The following is a 17,249-nucleotide window of genomic DNA, read 5'->3' as shown; positions in this document are numbered from 1 at the left end:
TTGATTATCAGCTGAAATCTATGGCCATATGCAAATATCCAGATAACACTCAGACACAGATAATGTTACCCCATACTTCCTAACGCTGACCTTCAAAACCTGAGAGATAGTTTAAACACCTTGTAGGGACTTTATTAACATAAGTGGCTGAAACAGTAAAATTTCATGGTTCTGGGTCCTTTTGGCCTAGCATTTTGTGTTTTCTTGTATCCTTGTGGTATTTTGTATTATGGGTTATGTTCTGGTTCATTAGTAGTCTTTAGTTATTCTGCTGTGAGTTTCTTATATTCCCTGTTTAGTTCCTTAATTCTTGTTTCTTTACCCTCGTCTTTCTCTGTTCTTGTGTCTTGTTTCCTCCTCGTGTTTCATTCTGTTTCCCCCTGCCTGCCATGCTTATCCATGTTTCCCCAGTCAGTCATGTCTCTGTGTCGGATGATCTGATATCATCGTGTTGGTGTTGTTCCCAGATCAACATAGTAAATGTTGTTCCAGGATCAACATTGCAAGTGACCAATCACATTCTTGTGACGTTATTCTTTGGCGCGCCAAGCCATTCGTGCATTTATGAAATTCCAATGTTGCAAGGACAATATCAATTCTGCTTAGTGTTTATTAAAGGGTTAGGGTCCGTTGACTGGCAGACAAAGGCGGTTTCTCGCAGCTTAAGTACAGTTTTTCGTTTCACGGCAGTTTTTCCCAAAGTTGCAAAAGTATGACGTCACAACATTCTGATTGGTCACTTGCAATGTTGATCCTGGAACAACATTTACTGTGTTGATCTGGGAACAACACCAACACGACGATATCAGACCGTGTCTCTGGGTCTGTCTGCGCCTCTGTGTGTTTGTTCCCATTACTTCCTGTTTTAATTTAGTAGTCTCCTGTCTGTGTGCGCCATGTTTTGCTTTGCTTCTCTTACCTTGAAGGTACCTCATCTCGTGTGTTATGTTTAGCTTTGTGTCCTCTGTCTCGTTGAGCGTAATTTGACCCAGTTGTGTTCCCCATGTGTTTCCTGTTCCCTTGTCATTTAAGCCCTTTGTATTCGTCTTTCCAGTGTCGCGACCTCCCTCGTAGTTGTGTGTTTCTCTGCATCCTTATCCGTATGTTTTGTTTTCTTATTTATTCCCAGTATAGTTTTGTACTATTTTGCCATTTAGCAAATAAAGCTCTGTTTTTCAGTTTACTTTACTCTGAGAAGTCTGCGTTTGGGTCCTTCCCTGCTTTCACACAGCCAAATTATGACAAATGTAGTATTGAACATCAGTCTGCATTTACAGTAATGTAAGTATATGGTAGCATACCCAGGTATACATTGGTGTGTCTAACTGTACGGTTCCACAGCTGTTTCATATTGATCAGTAACACATAAAAATGGGAACATTTTTCATCTCAACCTTCTCTCCTTTTATTTTAAGAGTGGGTTTGTTAAAAGCAGCTGTCTCCTAAATGTCGATGGAGGGAGAAATGTTGATTGTGACTCCTCAAGAGGCAATTCAGCGGACAAAAATGTGGGATTCATGCCTCTTACTAAAAAGTACCATTTTATTTTTTGACTGCACAGTATTATGGGTTAACAAGGTTGTTACTATTGGTTGGAGTTATTATTAACCGCAGCCTCTCCCACACAAACAGCGCTCCCTATTCAGGACTGGTTAAACATTCAGAGCTGAGAACATAAATCTTCCGTTTTGAGCGTCTGATGTTGATATTTTATGTTTCTGTAAAAAAAGGGGGGGGGTTAAAGTGCATGGGTAATAGCTGGTTTTTCACTGCTGCTGTGTTTTTGAGATGGATTTTTCATTTCATGCTCCTCCTCCTTTATTGACACTGGCCCTCTCATGGATGGTTTACACACATGATTGATCGACTACCTGATGCCACGCTGCCACAGAGGTGGTGCGCTTCGGAAGAATATGAAGTACCACATTAGAGGTTCATTCACCTCTGCAAAACAGAGGTGCTCTAGACGCATATGCATGTGCACGAAACAAATGACAGAGAAAATTCCTGGAGCGGTGTGACGAGGACAGCAGATAAATATTCATGGCACTATCATTCTTCATTTGCAGGTACAAGATGCGTCAGGGTTTTTCAGGTATCGTTCTGCGCTAGTGCGAGCGTCTTGGTAAAGCCGGGATAATCGCTATACCAGTCAGCTCCGAGACAACTTCACAGCAACGAACAGCAATGATCATTAGCAGAAACCGTGTGTTGACATGCATCACATCACCACCATTTTTCCTGAATGAAAGCATTTTCTAACGATGCCTCAGATGAACTTCATTTACGCAGCTGTCTAAACCCTCCAGAGACTGAAGTGTTCCATTTAACCCTCACTAGCTAATTGGTGGGGGGTTGTACCATTAAGCGTAATTACCCAACAGTTATTTGCTATTCCGATACACATTTGTGTGTGCAAGTGACGAAAGCACAGTTTGAACTGAATATTTTCTTTAAAAAATGCAGCTGTTGCCTGATTCTCAACATCTCTATCATCTCTGGATTTTTTTTTATAGGAGCGAATTGCATTCAGGGGGACACTGCTTGCCCTTCTTTGCCTCTTTTTGTCAAGACTGATGATGTTTGACAGACAGGACCAGGGTCGGGTCAACATCTCATTAGACCTCAACCAGACAGAAAGGCTCCTCTTCAGCCACTTGATGACAAAGACCCTGACAAATCCTTGACAGAGGGGTTCTGTTATTTTGCAAATCCTTGCTACTGACCCTGCCTACATGTCCCCCGTCTTTGTCACTTCCTCGCTGAACTGCCACCTCAAGCAGAGATGTCACATGGTAGAAGGTAATGACTTCTCAAACCTGTCTAGGAACCAGAAATGTAAAATAGCACAGAAACCATCTGCATGACAAATGTCTTAAGGAGAATAAGATTATCAGTTCTCATTTAACATTTAATTAGCAACAGTGAAAAGGCAAATAGATCAATTATTAACTATCACGGCTTTCGGAAGTTTGTCACAGTTGCTCTTTGGAGGAAGCTGTCTGTAATGAGCATGGCAATGACACCTTTTCCAAGGTTGGCACCAGTCGAGATAGTCTTAATTTATTAACAGTTTTAATATAGGGTTAACACATCACAGAGCAACTTGGAGTTCTGTATCTTGCACAAGGGTCCTTTGGCAAATATTAGGTCAACGGTCACATATTTAACTTGAAAGCCTCACACATTCCCAGAAAGTGTACTTCAAGTTTCAGATGGGATTACACTGCAGATGTATTTTTGTATTGTGCTTGCATACACCAGATTCTTAGCTCTGTTCCAAACGATCTGTTTCAGTTAGGGATGCACCGATACCGATACTGGTATCGGGTATCGGGGCCGATACTGTAAAATGTGTGTGTACTCATACTCGTAAAAGTTAACCAATACCATGAACCGATACCAACTTATTTCATTAATCAGAGGGTGGCTTGTCATTTCTATTGTAGTTTTTTAGATTGGCCACTAGGGGGCCAATTATTATTTTATTTATTATTTATTTTATAATAATTATTTTGTTTGTTTGTTTACAATAAGGACACTCTGCAATAATTTAAAAGTTGAATTTATTCGCAAACCTAATTTGTATATATTTTATTCCAAACAGAAGTGTTTATTTATTATTCTCGAGACAGTGCCAATAGTTCAGTGATATTTTGTAAAATTACAATGTGGAGACTCTGCAATAATTTAACAGAAGTGCTTATTTTTCACTTGAAATTTTTTTGTGGTCATTTTTATTAAGATTTTATTTTTTATCGGCAGGGAATATAATAAAACCTGTCTTCCAATTCATTGCATTTGTGTGTGTGTCTGTGGTAGAAGTATCGTTTTTTGTACTCTGTATCGGCAAGTACTCAGATCCAAGTATCGGTATCGTATCGGTTTGAAAAAATTGGTATCGTTGCATCCCTAGTTTCAGTGTTTGTAGTTTTGAATGGAACGGGAACTCCAGCTGCCCACGCCCATTTAAGCAAGACACGTAAGAAGCCAACGCTAGCAATGCAGCGCTTTCAGTTTACGACTCTGCAGCTGTTACAGATCTGAATGGGATATTCACCGCACAATCATAGTTTTTGATACATGTGTATGTGTAGGCTGATTTTGTCGGACATGTCATGATTATAAATGGGGCATTTTAGTACACGGAGCAGCAGCAGAGTTAAAATCTAAGCATTGGTCATTGCCTTTGCAATCAGTGACTTCTGTACAGTGCTGTAATCATTTATGCTGATGATTGAGGCATGTCTGACTAGCTGTCGTCTTTGCAAAACAATAGGTTTTTGCACAAAATCAAAGCGATCACGCAGTTTTTCCCCACTGTTTTTCTGGTCTCTCATCTTTTCCAGCTACCTGGGAATATCTATGGCCCTGCATAGACACATTATAGACATATTTGCAGACTTGTTTCCTTAAAATGCAAACCAGACAGGTGAGAAACAAAGGCAAAACAACACAACACTATACAGCATGCCATCAGTGATAATAAAGCATGTTTGATGTAGTTAGTGTGCAACACTGTTTTATCAAAGATTTTTATTTATCCCGAACATCTAGTATCATTATTGATCACATGTGATATTTAATATGGAAATGTCTCAGTTTACTACATATAATGTTGAAGCTTCTATATCGGCAGATTTGGATGCACATTTTTTTACTTAGTGTTGTTTAAACACTGTTCATGTAATACATTTAGAGGAACTGCATTAAAAATAATGAATGCTAGTTTAACTTTATACCCTGCGTTGCTTCTGCTACACTTACACGAGGCAGTGTAGTGTACAAAGTGTCAGTGCTCAGTTGAGCTCAGTTGCTGCTGATATCGCATTAGTTTTTCCTCTATTCAAGCAAGAGGTCTGAGAGCCAACCTGTGAGTGAGAGCGCGCACATTTGGGCTGCCAATTAAAATGCCTTTTGACCAGCACAACACATCTTATTAGTATTCACAGCTGCAAGTGTGAATGTCTGGAAGACCAGAGCTGCAAACATGGCATGACCTTGCCTATTTGCAGTGCAACGCCTCCCACAGAGAAGAAGCCAAAGATGACACGGCCATTAGTGTCTATTCCTGTCATGATGAAAGGTCACTTGTTAACACTAACCACCAACAAATTACACTCTTAAACATGCTCCTGTGTAATGCAGAGCCTAGTAAATATGCATTCATAGCATCGACAAGTTGATCAGGTATGCCAGTGGAATATAATGAATACCAAGACAGCAGTTCTATCACAACCATTGTCTCTACTATTTTTTAAGCAGCAGAGCTCATCCCATAGTGGTGGTGTTTTAAGTAGTCCTTCATGCTTTACATACAGGCTGTTACAGGATTGCATAGAACTTGTAAAGTCACAGTATATGCAGTTAAAACATTGTACTTGAGAAATTCTGGCTGGAGGGGTGTCTTTAAATTTGTGACCTTGACTGAAGTCAAGTGGCTGCTCCTTATGTTGGACTGTCACACACCCCTTCTAGTCTAAATTCATCTTGTTTTCTTCCATACAATTCTACTTTGTTATCTCAGCTTTGCAAATGGCTTGCTGACACGATGCCAGGCCAAAAAAAAGGAAAGGAAAATGTTCTGTTTTCTTCTTTTTTGCTCTAATGCCATTGGCTTCTTACTTATCTGCTTCTGCCCACGTGGTGTCCAAACTATCAACATACCCTGAGGTGAACCTGCAATATTTAAATATCCTACTTTTACTTTTTAGCATAAGTGACACAGCAAAGCTATCTACTAAAAGTAAGTGTTTTGCCATATTACCTATGCTGGCCCTTGCTCAAAGTTTTTTTCCATTATTTGAATAGATTCTGTGATGCAGACGAGCCATTTTCTGTTGAAAATCGATAAACAGAAAGACCAGATGATGACTCCTTTGCATTTGAAATATTATGGTCTGTTTGAGATTGGATGTAGCTTCCTGAAGTGCTTATTCATCAGCTACTGGATGCTGACTTTGCTATTACTTTTCCGTCAGTTGTATTGTTTATGCCGCTTTACTATGAAATTCCCTTCCACAAAACGAAAGAAGGAAGAGCTGCATTCGTTGTTATTTATTTATTTATTTAGGATGACATTCTGCTGTCAACCCTCTTGTATTTTTCCATTACAGTATAAGGAGGCAATAAGACACTTTTCTCATTCGTCCCATTTGCTTTGCTGGCAGGTGGAATATAAAGTGAAAAGCACCGAAGAGTAAATTGAAATGTTAAGCACAAGAGTCAGCCAACCAGTTTAATCAGCTCTCATGAAGCACCTCCAACTTTCAAGGTTATGGAGCTTTTGCACAAACTGTCTATAATGATCTGCTGTTATTGTTTGACAAATCAATATCCATTATAAGTGAATTTAGATGGCGTTTTATGATAAAAACGAAGCATAAAGGGAGCTCGAGGGTAGAAGGAGAGATGAAGGAAAAAAGGTGCTTTATCCTTATGGCTTACTGGGAGAGGAAGAAAGGAGTGAAGTTTATAAAAAAAGGTCTTGCAAGGTGTGCACTTTCTCCGCTGTGTGGCAGCAGTAAAAGTGGTTGTACTGCTGTGGGGATAAATAATGCAGAGGGCTGCTGCGTTAGCGACAGGGTTGGCACTGAGCATGAGAAAGGAGGGGTTTAAGCACACACACACACACACATGCACACAGTTGCCTCACTCATCATTATGACTTTATACACGCAACTCTACTACTTGCATGCCAAGCAAGCTTCCCGAAGAAACTTAAACACCCTTGCATCCTAAGCATATTTCATATCACATTAAACAAATTCTGTCATTTATGTGACATGTTCGGAGCTTTATGGTACACATTTATCATTGCACCCTAATGTCATTTTTACCATGGCAGTCTATAATATTTTATTTTACAAGGCAACACATAAGTGAGGCAGGGCAGAGATAGGACACAAAGGATTGCAGGGCTGCTAGCAGGATATTTATGCTTTTGGAGGGAAGGGAAAAGGTGCAGCGAACAACAAGGAAACAAACTACAAAGAGAACAAGAGAAGAAGAAAGAAGAAGGGAAACAGAGTGAGTGAGACGCTGGTATCAAAAGACAAGCACCCCTCGTGTACAGAAAGAAATAAAACCTCTTTGGCCAAACCCTAACCAGGATTACTCGGCATTGTTTGCGGGTTCAAGAATTTCTCGGTCTAATGGCATTAACACTGGGAGAGGTCACAGAAATAAAGGGTCTGATCCCTTGCGATGCTGCTTTTGGAAGAAGAGCAGTTGTTCTTTTCATAATGGCATTCTGTTTTAATTTCCTGCCCTATTAATCACCATCAAACTCCTGTCATCATGTGCCTTTTAAAAAATCTTCATTAAGACCAGCCTGAACTGAATACCTGCTGTGATTCTTCTCTTCTTGTGTTTTATGCCAAAACGACCATGTTGCTACAGCGTGACTATACTGTTACTAAGAGAACAAGCCGCAGAGGCAGCGAGGATCAGGATACACAGAACTGACAAGTGTGTTGCGGTGTAATCCATCAAGATATACAGAAGCTCCAGCGCACCTATCTCTAAAAGGCCATCCTATTGCCTCAAAAGGTGTCTTAAAGGAAGAGTTCAGTATTTGAGGGGAAATATAATTATTTGCTTTTCCCCTCCGAAGAAAAAGTGACATGAGATGATTGATATGGACCTAATGTCTCTGTCGAGATGGGAGTCTGGATGTGGATAATGTGTGTTATTCGAGGCAGGAAAAAATGGCTACGCTGGCTCTCTTAGGAAAAAAAATATGTCCACCAGCTCCTGTAATGCCGAATTACTGTCATAATATATCTCTCAGTTTTGAGGAAAACAAGTGTAGGTACAAGTCTGAACTGTTGTCAGTGGGGATGCACCAATTCAGCCTTTGCTTTTCAAATACCAATTCTGATACTCAACATACAGTAAGTACAGATAGACAGCACCAGGACTCTGATTTTTCCGACTTTAAAACATGCTTGTGAAATCAGCGTAAAAATAACAAAGATCAACTTAACGTAAGGCAACACATGTACAGATATTTTGCAGTGGCAGCAAACGAGCTGATGTGGCTTGCTGAAAAACATTTAATTTTATAAAAGGATTTACATTGGTCACTCAATGGCATGTAATCACATCAGTGCATAATCATATCAGTATCGATGCCACTGCTAATCTGGCGTATTGTAGCTACATTCTTTTTATTAGCCAGTAATAAACCCTAGAAGGTCCTAGCAGATAGAAAAAAAAAAACGAAGATGAATTGTTTGATTTGCTGTTTTAGACTCTGCAGCGGTTTGAAACTACGCCATATACCCTTTTAGCCTTAAAGTAAAAATTGAACTACCTTCATCGAGCAGAGCAGGACTGGCCAAACCCAGACGTACTGTAGGCACCCAGCCAGATTACTACTAATAGGAGTAATCGCACAGAAATGTCTATCAAACCTTGTCTGCCCAGGGAAGCAGGGAGAAATCATTAATGAGGGTTAAACAGAATGATTGCGAGCACTTTCGGTGGAAGGTAAGTTGTGTTTTCAAATTTCCTCCAGCCACTTATCTAATCAACACACGCATTAGCACAAATGTAAAAACAACAATTTGTGATAATCGTTTTACCTCAAAATACATCCTCAGCCACAGCAGTAGCTGGACATACATGAACACACGTGTTGGATTCATGTCTCTGTGGCACAAACTTGGTTAAACTGTGAGATCTGTAAGATCGGACAGACTGGATAGTGTAAATAATTAAGTCAAATGAAATCAAACATGTTAATTACTAAACTTGGGGTACATGTTTCCCTGTAGTAATCTTCCTGTATCAAGATTGGGAACAAAGTATAAAAGGATATTTGTTAAAAAGCAAAACAAAAAAAATCGCTTTAAAGCTCAAAGTCATTTGTAGCTTGAAAATATCCTCATGAGAGAAAAACATTTTGCTCAGTAGGCACTACGAGCCAGCGTATCTCCATTGAAAACAAGAGATTTTAAGTATTTACACTGGAACTCTGTGCCCTGAGCCACAGCATTCCTCACCTTATTATAGAGTATCATCCCCAAGGTCCTCGGGTTCAGATTGTGCCTCAGAAATGACATGAAATAAAAGAAGAGTTACTTTGGGTGGAACATCTTGGCCTCCCTGAATAATAATTATATTGCTCGCCTTCCCTTGAACCACGCTTTCTTCTTGCAGGAGCAGAAATTTTTAAATATTAAAATGACATGTTCTCTTTCGCTCTTCGTCTCCCGTGGTATGTCATTGTGAAGGAGGTGTCCATATATAGCTACGGACTACGAGCTGTCATCCCATTCTCATCAATCACATAGCACATACCCAGTCATTATTTTTAATAAGTCACCTCTCCCTGATGGCCGGTGGGGCTCTATCTCACCTGTCACAATGTGGCTGCCTCTGCCAGAGCAAAGTAATGGACCAGAGGTGAAGGACCTGTGGCAGCCCCTAATCACCAACAGCCCCTAATCACCAACAGAAAACCTATATATGTATATATATATATATATATATATATATATATATACATATACATATACATATATATACATACATATACATATATATATATATATATATATATATATACATACACACACATATATATATATATATATATATATATATATATATATATGTATGCACACTCAAACTCACACCTCACACACATAATGCTGAAAACTCCAATTGAAGGTCAGCATTTCAAATGTTCAGATCTACATATGAGCTGAAATCTCAGGGTCTGGATTGTTCTAAATGTTTAGTTTATGACATATTAGGAAAAAAACACTTTTAGATGTTTATGATCAATGAGAAGGGTAGAGGGTAGCCAACAGAAGACAGGGGTAGAACTGAAGAGTTGCTCTGAGTCCCATTATCAAAGTAAAAAAGCATTATTTTAAACTAGCACACAAATCATGCAAAGCTACTTTAGTAACATCCAGGAATAAATCCATGAAGTTGGAGATGAGCATAATATGTCACATTTAATGCATTGCTAAGATTAGAATTTTTTCATCAAAAGCTGGCCTTGAAGATTGGATACTCCAATTTCGAGAATGTCAAGAAGAGCCTTTAATAACAATTTTGTTCAGTGTGAAGGACACGAGCTCTATCTTCAGGCAGACAATATTAATGCACATGTAGGACCTGGCAGCAGCTTAACCTCATTCCACCAAGATCTGACACTGAAAGGGCCGTCCTCGCTCTCTATTCTGTTCATATTTTTGCAGGTGATGTGGGATGATGTTTTTCTTTGTTTATTTGTTTTTGTTTTAGTGACACGAGATCGCCAGCTTGCACTAGAGAAGTCTGCAACAGAGTGTGAAGTAGTTTGGATGAGAGTTAGCACCACAAATCTGTTCTCAGCCAGAAAAGGGTGGAATTCCCACTCCAAGTTGGGAATGAGTTGTTCCCCCGAGTAGAGGAGTTTCAACCTCTCAGGGTTCATGAGCGTGGGAAGAATGGAGCAGGAGACTGACAGATTAATTTATGTGTCATGTGCTGTTATGCGGAAGCTGCAACCATCTGTTGTGACAAAGAGAGAGCTGAGCATGAAAATTAGGTTGTCAATCTATGTTCCTATCCTCACCTATGGTCACAAGATGTAGAAGTGACCAAATAAATGAGGCTGCAGTCACAAGTGGTTGAAATGAGCTTCCTCCAATGGTGTCCAGGCTCAGCTTTGTTCAGAGTACAGCTTCCAGTTTAGGTGGTTTGAGTATCTGGCTAGGATGCCTCCTGGGCACTTCCCAAATGAGGTGTTCCAGACATGTCTGATGAAGAGGATGTCCCAGAGCAGACCAAGGACACCCTGCAGAGATCTCTTGGCTGCCTTGGTCTCTCTATAGAAGAACCAAGGAGGGTGGCCAGGGAGAGGGAGTTTTAGGCATCTGCACTGCCCCCACCTGACCTGACCTGGACCTTCTTGGTGTTTGCATGGGCAGATGGATGGTATCCAGTGAAGGTTCTTAATGGCAACCAAAGGGCTTAAAACAACACGCCTTGGAGTGACGTTTTTCTAGATTGCTAAACTAGTGAAGTAGTTAAACCCTACTTTGATTAATCTGTAAATCACCGTTTACAATACAAGAATTGTGAAAAAGAGGGTGGAGTTTAACTGGCGGATAGTATTTATCAGTTCTGACTTTGACATTGGAGAAAGGGAAACTACTTTCTGCTGCTCTCTTATACACAAAGGGTTTCCACAGCGGGTGGCTCTGCATATTTGATGTGACAGATTTGTATTCCATGCGTTCATGAAACAATTCCCAAAAGGACTTTTGTCTCCTCCGAGGATATAACAAGTGATCTTTGGCTTGTTATGCAAATGTTTTTCACATGCAAGATTCAACGAAGAAAAGATAATCACATATTCACCGTCACCAAAGGAAAAATTAAATGATTTTAGTGTGCTGAGCCATTTTTATCTTGCACCACAAACTGGTTTTGATTTTTAGTTTTTTTTTTTGTAAATAGGAAAATATTGGATGGACTGTAATAAAACCGGTTACACTATTCACGTCTACCTCAGATAAAACCTGTTTTTGTCATTATCATGGAGTCTGGCATCTTTAATTTGTCTAATGCTTGCTGAAACATAATAATAATAATAATGGATTGGATTTATATAGCGCTTTTCAAGGCACCCAAAGCGCTTTACAATGTCACTATTCATTCACTCTCGCACTCACACACTGGTGGAAGCAAGCTACGGTTGTAGCCACAGCTGCCCTGGGGCAGACTGACAGAAGCGAGGCTGCCATATCGCGCCATTGGCCCCTCTGTTGTGTCCTTGGGCAAGACACTTTACCCTACCGCCAACACCAGTAGGCGGTAGGGTAAAGTGTCTTGCCCAAGGACACAACGACCAGGACAGAGAGCCCAGGGATCGAACCGGCAACCTTCCGGTTACAGATACGCTTCCCAACCCCCTGAGCCACGGTCATTCGCATCAATCTCTGGTGTACTTTTTCAGTTAATTGTTAACTAGAACATGGTTACATGGTTAACAAAGAAGAAAGAACATGTAGCATTGTAGCTCAAACACAATCTTAATACTGTGAGAAATGTAACATAACAATGATAGATGGTGCAGTCACTAGCATGGCTGTAATTGTCTATTCTTATCTTTATTGCGCTGCAAAGTATTTTAAAACTAAACCATACATAAATATATAGTAGTTGGAATTATCCAACGAGTTCCCCTATACCAACCATACCTTATTTGATTTACAACTTGATTTGCAGTTAAGTTAGCAATCCCGTCCAATAGCAACATTATTTTCCAGTGAGTGCGATGTGGTGAACAAAAACTCCATCCCGGGTACACGCTGAAGGGCATTCTTTGTACATTTTACTCGCTCAGACTGAGCTGCTCTCTGAACACATATCCAAACTGGCCAAAGACGTACATCCCTGCTGAGTTTAATTGTAAAAGTTGCTGGATCAATGTACCGGATTACTACATCAAACAATTCACATGTGAATCCACATTTCTAAGGAAGCCCCCGGAGTTCATATGCCTGCCTCTGAAAAGCAAAGACAGCTCTGTGAAACAACACAACTTCAAATTTGTCTCGCATGTCTTTCTGGTGTTTTTCAAAAAAATCTTTTTTATAGTGGTCAATATTCAGACTGCCAGTTGGTTACCTCTTTACAACCTGCACGGGGATTGTGTTTCCTAGTTCCCTGAGATGTCTACCAGTAACTCTTAAACTACTGAAAGATAAAAGCACAAAGAAAATATGAAAGAGATTCAATCTTTTCTTGTCTTAGAGTCTCTGTGAATGAAATATTTTGCTTTGGCACAATGACAAGGTTGGTGTTTTTATTGTTTTAGTCAAAAACAAAAGAACAGCAGGCCAAAATAGAACTAAAAAGTCTCTGTTGAGCAAACAGCTTTCACTACACATCACTTTTCCTTTTTGTGTAAGAGACGCTGCCACATGAATTAGTGATTTTGGCTTAGCTTCCCTGAAAATGGGGAAGGATGACCCTGGGATAACACAATTTAATATACTGACCTGACAGCAGCTTCCAGCCATGCTGGGGCAGCATTTCATATCTGCTGTGCAGTAAAGTTACTGGCCCATGAAATAACAGACCCAAATGAAATAACCACTGATCACAGCGACTGCTAATGGTTTTGGAGTTAATTTAAAAGATCATGTGTGTGTATGGTTGTAATTAAGAGAGAGAAGGCAGGAGGAGCTGTGCGTATTGTCAGGTTTGCGCGATTCATTATCAATCAAGGGAAAGTGTCCAAGAAAATCTAAAAGGGATTGCCAAATCAGTGCCTCTCTGGTGATTTTTTTTAAACTCATTGCTTCAGCCTTATTAAACAAAACGCATGCCAATGGTGTGAGGAGTCCATTGTTTTCACAGGGGTATGTGTAATACCTGGTATTATGTGAAACTATAATTACTGCAAAATTAGAAAAAATAATAATAATCAACCACATGCCAAACCCATCTATTTGCAAGTTAGTAATTGAGCAGTTGGGCGTTTCCCCACAGCTACTCAATCAGCATGTAAATTAACATAAATATGAGGCTGTCTGTAACCAACGGGGATGCTTACAAATGGAGCGTGAAAATTGTGTTTTTCTAACAAGCAGCTCATGATCAGAATTCGCTGAACAGCTGACTTGTAAAGAATAAAATCTGCAAGGTGTAGAAAGATCATTTTTGAAACGATCCATTATATTCTTCCATTCTTCCAAGTTTATTTTGTGAAACATATAGAATACGGCAGATTTTTTGTTTCAGTCACAGCGGTGCAGTCGGGCCCCTAATGGCCTGGAAATGAGCTCATCAGCAATACAGCAGACTCACACATTTTAACTCCATGGGAACATTCAGTACCTGCCTCAAACATACACGACCCGACTGTGAATTGCTCTTTATGTTTCAGCCTCTAGAATACTCTTGCTCAGTTCAGACAACTTGTACGTCAATCCGAAGCCATCCTCAGAAACAATATACAGTGCTGGAGGGGAGAACACGCCCACGATTGAATTTACCGAACGCTTCTGTTGCATTAAAGTTGGCTCGGATGTTTACAGACAGCAGCTAGTTTCAGCTTTGATTACTTCCAGCGAGTTCATATAGTGGTGGAAGAACACACGTATTAAACCATTCATTTGAGCTTTTTTTTTTTTTAAAGCCAGTAGGTGATCAGGAGACCATTTTTCTTTCAAATAAAAGATCATAAAGAAGTGGGTCATAAGGGATCACGGTAAGTCTGGTAACCTCAAACCAATGCCCTTCACATTTTTAAAAAATAAATAAAACAGGTGTGGTGACAGCACTTTCTCCCTGTTGGTGATAAGCTCATTCATTATAAGCTTTGTAGGAGGATTAGTAATAGGGATTCCTATAGTGAAGCCAGAAAAACCACTAGGACAAATGGTGATGAGCCAGTGAGAGCTTTGTGTGGGATGAGTTTGCTCAACATTAGATTAACTCTGTGCTGCAGATTGAGTGCTTACAGGATGTAGCTGGAAGTTGATATTGAATGGCTACTACATCTGAAATATACTGTCATAACTACAATGTCAGGCTGAACAATGAATAATGGATAACAACATTAAAAAAACATAGGATTGTAGGATCCACTGTCCAATAGAGCAATATATGGAGAAGTCGAGAGATGACTTAAGCTCGAGGATAACAAGTGCAGCTCCACTCTGCCTTTCCTGGAAAATGCATTCACAATGTCGTATTTGATAGCACACATAAAAATAATAGAACCAACACAGCAAGTTAGAGGATTGCTTCCTTTTCTAACCTCCGAACACCTGACCAATCACAGAAGTGGATTTCAGATTGCTGGTTTCAGAGATTTAAATAGAGGGTTGAACACAAACCCCCCTAATCTGCGATCAGCAAGGTTCACGGAGAGGCAGTTTCTCAAACTATTCGTCTGACAAGCATTTCTGGTGACATATTCAAACCTCTTAAACCAGCTTTGTTTTTCAAGAAGGTGCAAACAAACATTTCAGTGGGAAACCACTCAACAAGCATTTTTATTAGCAATGCTTGTTGAGTGTTTTATCAGTTCACCTGCCTCTTCATGCAATTATCCAACCAGTCAATCATCTGGCAGCAGTGCAATGTATAAAACTCCTCAATGACATTTTTAAAAAACAAAACAAAACAAAAACCTTCAAGTAACCAAAAGTTTCAAGGATAAGTGTAAGACACAAGAGGAGAATGAGCAAATGCTTGATGCTGGATTATAAACGATAAGAATATATATAGTAATATCCTTAAAATATAATACAGGGAGTCCTTTTATAGTATGAAAACTAACAAGATTTTAATAACTACCTTAAGGAAGCTTATAGACACTACAGACTAAAATATCGGGGCTACTACTAAGGCCATAAACTTATCTGTGGGTGCAGCAACTTTTCTTACAAAGCAGGAAATGCTCACTTCCCACAACAAAGCTGTTATATTAAACTTCACTCACACAGGTGCAGCTGCTTGTTGTTACATTGAGTAAAACCCTGGAGACGGACGAGCTGCCGCAGATTTAATTCTTAGCTCACACGTGTGTTTACAGTTCCAGAGTTGTTTACAAGCTGGCCTGATTGACTCATTGCAATATGTTGCTCTTTCTTTATGATTGTTCTGCATAGTCAGTGATATTTTTTATACTTTATGTCCTTCATATTTTGATATTTTTACATCTTGATAATAATTCGGTTTCCTCCTTTGATATTGTGACTTCTTTCCTAAATTCGCAGCGTTACTGATATCAGGACGTCTTCCAGCCATGATAACCATGTAATGTAAATTTGACATAGCTGGAGCTTTGAGGTGAATTGGCCACAATGGCAGAACACGATGTTGGGTTCCACTCCTGTCAGCCAAGAACAGAAATTTGAGGCTGAAGTAGGCATAGGCTCACCCAAAGTGAACAGCTGAAGATCGTAGCCTGGTCTGATGAGGCTTGATTTCTGCTGAGGCTGGCAGATGGCGGGCTCAGAATGATTTCGTGAACCCAGCCTGGATTGTTACCAGTCCAGGCTGGTGGTAGTGATGGAGATTGTGAAATATTCTGTGGTATATTCTGGACCTTCTATAAACAGAACTTTGTACCTTCTAATGGCTATATGTGTCCGTATCATAAGGCTAAATCTGTCTTTCAGTGGAAGCTACTGTGTATATATCCATGCAGATCAAAGGAAGGCTTCATGATGTTCCTAATAAAATGATCATTGGGTATTTACCAGCTTTTCAGTGTGTTTCATACTAAAAAGGCAGGGTTTAGGTGGTTTATTTTAAGGTGAGGCCAGAATCTGTTGGGTAATCCCTGAATAATCACAAGGCATAACCTGCTCTTACTTTCACAAAGAACTGCTTGATATTCATATAGAGGATCAAAGGAGAAGGACACTTCTCTTTATGGTTGATGCTCTTACTAATCCCTGCACTCATAAAAGTAGGTTGCACTAAGTATCCCTTATAGAGAGACTAGAAATGTGCAAGAGAAGCATATGATTTGCATAGCTGGGAAATCAAATAACAATATAGCACTAGGTCCTTGCTGCGGTACAGTTAAGGAAGCAGTGAGACGACAAGTGATATGGACAGCTAAAGTGTAATTGGTGAGCCATCTGCATAAATGTGTTCAGCTGATCTTGCATTTTCAATATGTCAAAGCTGTACAATGTCTCCCTGCATTAGAATCCATCACATAAGCGCTCATCGTGGAAGCTCCCTGTAAGTTCATTGCTGGGGGAAGGAGAAAAAGAAAAGGAAATGTCTATATTGCCTCATTCAGCTGCATCAAATTGAATGAAATGATGTGGAAAAAGATGTGATGCTGGGAATCACCAAGAACAGATATGCCAAATACATAAAGACATTTTTATAGTGGTTTGTTCTACAAATAGGAAGTTAGTGGAAGAACACAGCAATATGAATTCTGATTAAATGATTGTGGGCTGAATGTAACGAAATGACATGTGTCAACCAGTCGTCATTGACAGCATCTCATGTGGATTTGTTGAAGGAGCACTTGTGGGTAGAATCTATTTTTTGCATGCACTGTATGTGTCTGTGCGAGTGGTTTTAATGAAGTCAAATGAGTACAAATGAGTAGCTGAAATGATCATAAGCTGGAGTCTGAAGGGACAGAAAGCTGATATTCAGAGAGAATGTACGTCCACTGTTAAGCATTTTGTCCTAGAATCAATGTTAGCATCTGCAGCTTAAGCACAGCTTGTATTTAGCATGATGAAACCTTTGGG

At 39.8% G+C, this 17,249-nt stretch overlaps 1 protein-coding gene across 4 annotated transcripts in view; it reads right to left on the bottom strand.

The window, feature by feature from the left end:
• asic2 (acid-sensing (proton-gated) ion channel 2) overlaps window positions 1–17,249 on the bottom strand; it is a 422,593-nt gene that overhangs the window by 39,616 nt on the left and 365,728 nt on the right. The gene's annotated exons all lie outside the window — the stretch shown is intronic.

Source organism: Neolamprologus multifasciatus, chromosome 4 (assembly GCF_963576455.1).
Source record: "Neolamprologus multifasciatus chromosome 4, fNeoMul1.2, whole genome shotgun sequence".
In the NCBI taxonomy this organism is placed as follows: Eukaryota; Metazoa; Chordata; class Actinopteri; order Cichliformes; family Cichlidae; genus Neolamprologus; species Neolamprologus multifasciatus.
This window is presented reverse-complemented; position numbering and strand designations above follow the sequence as displayed.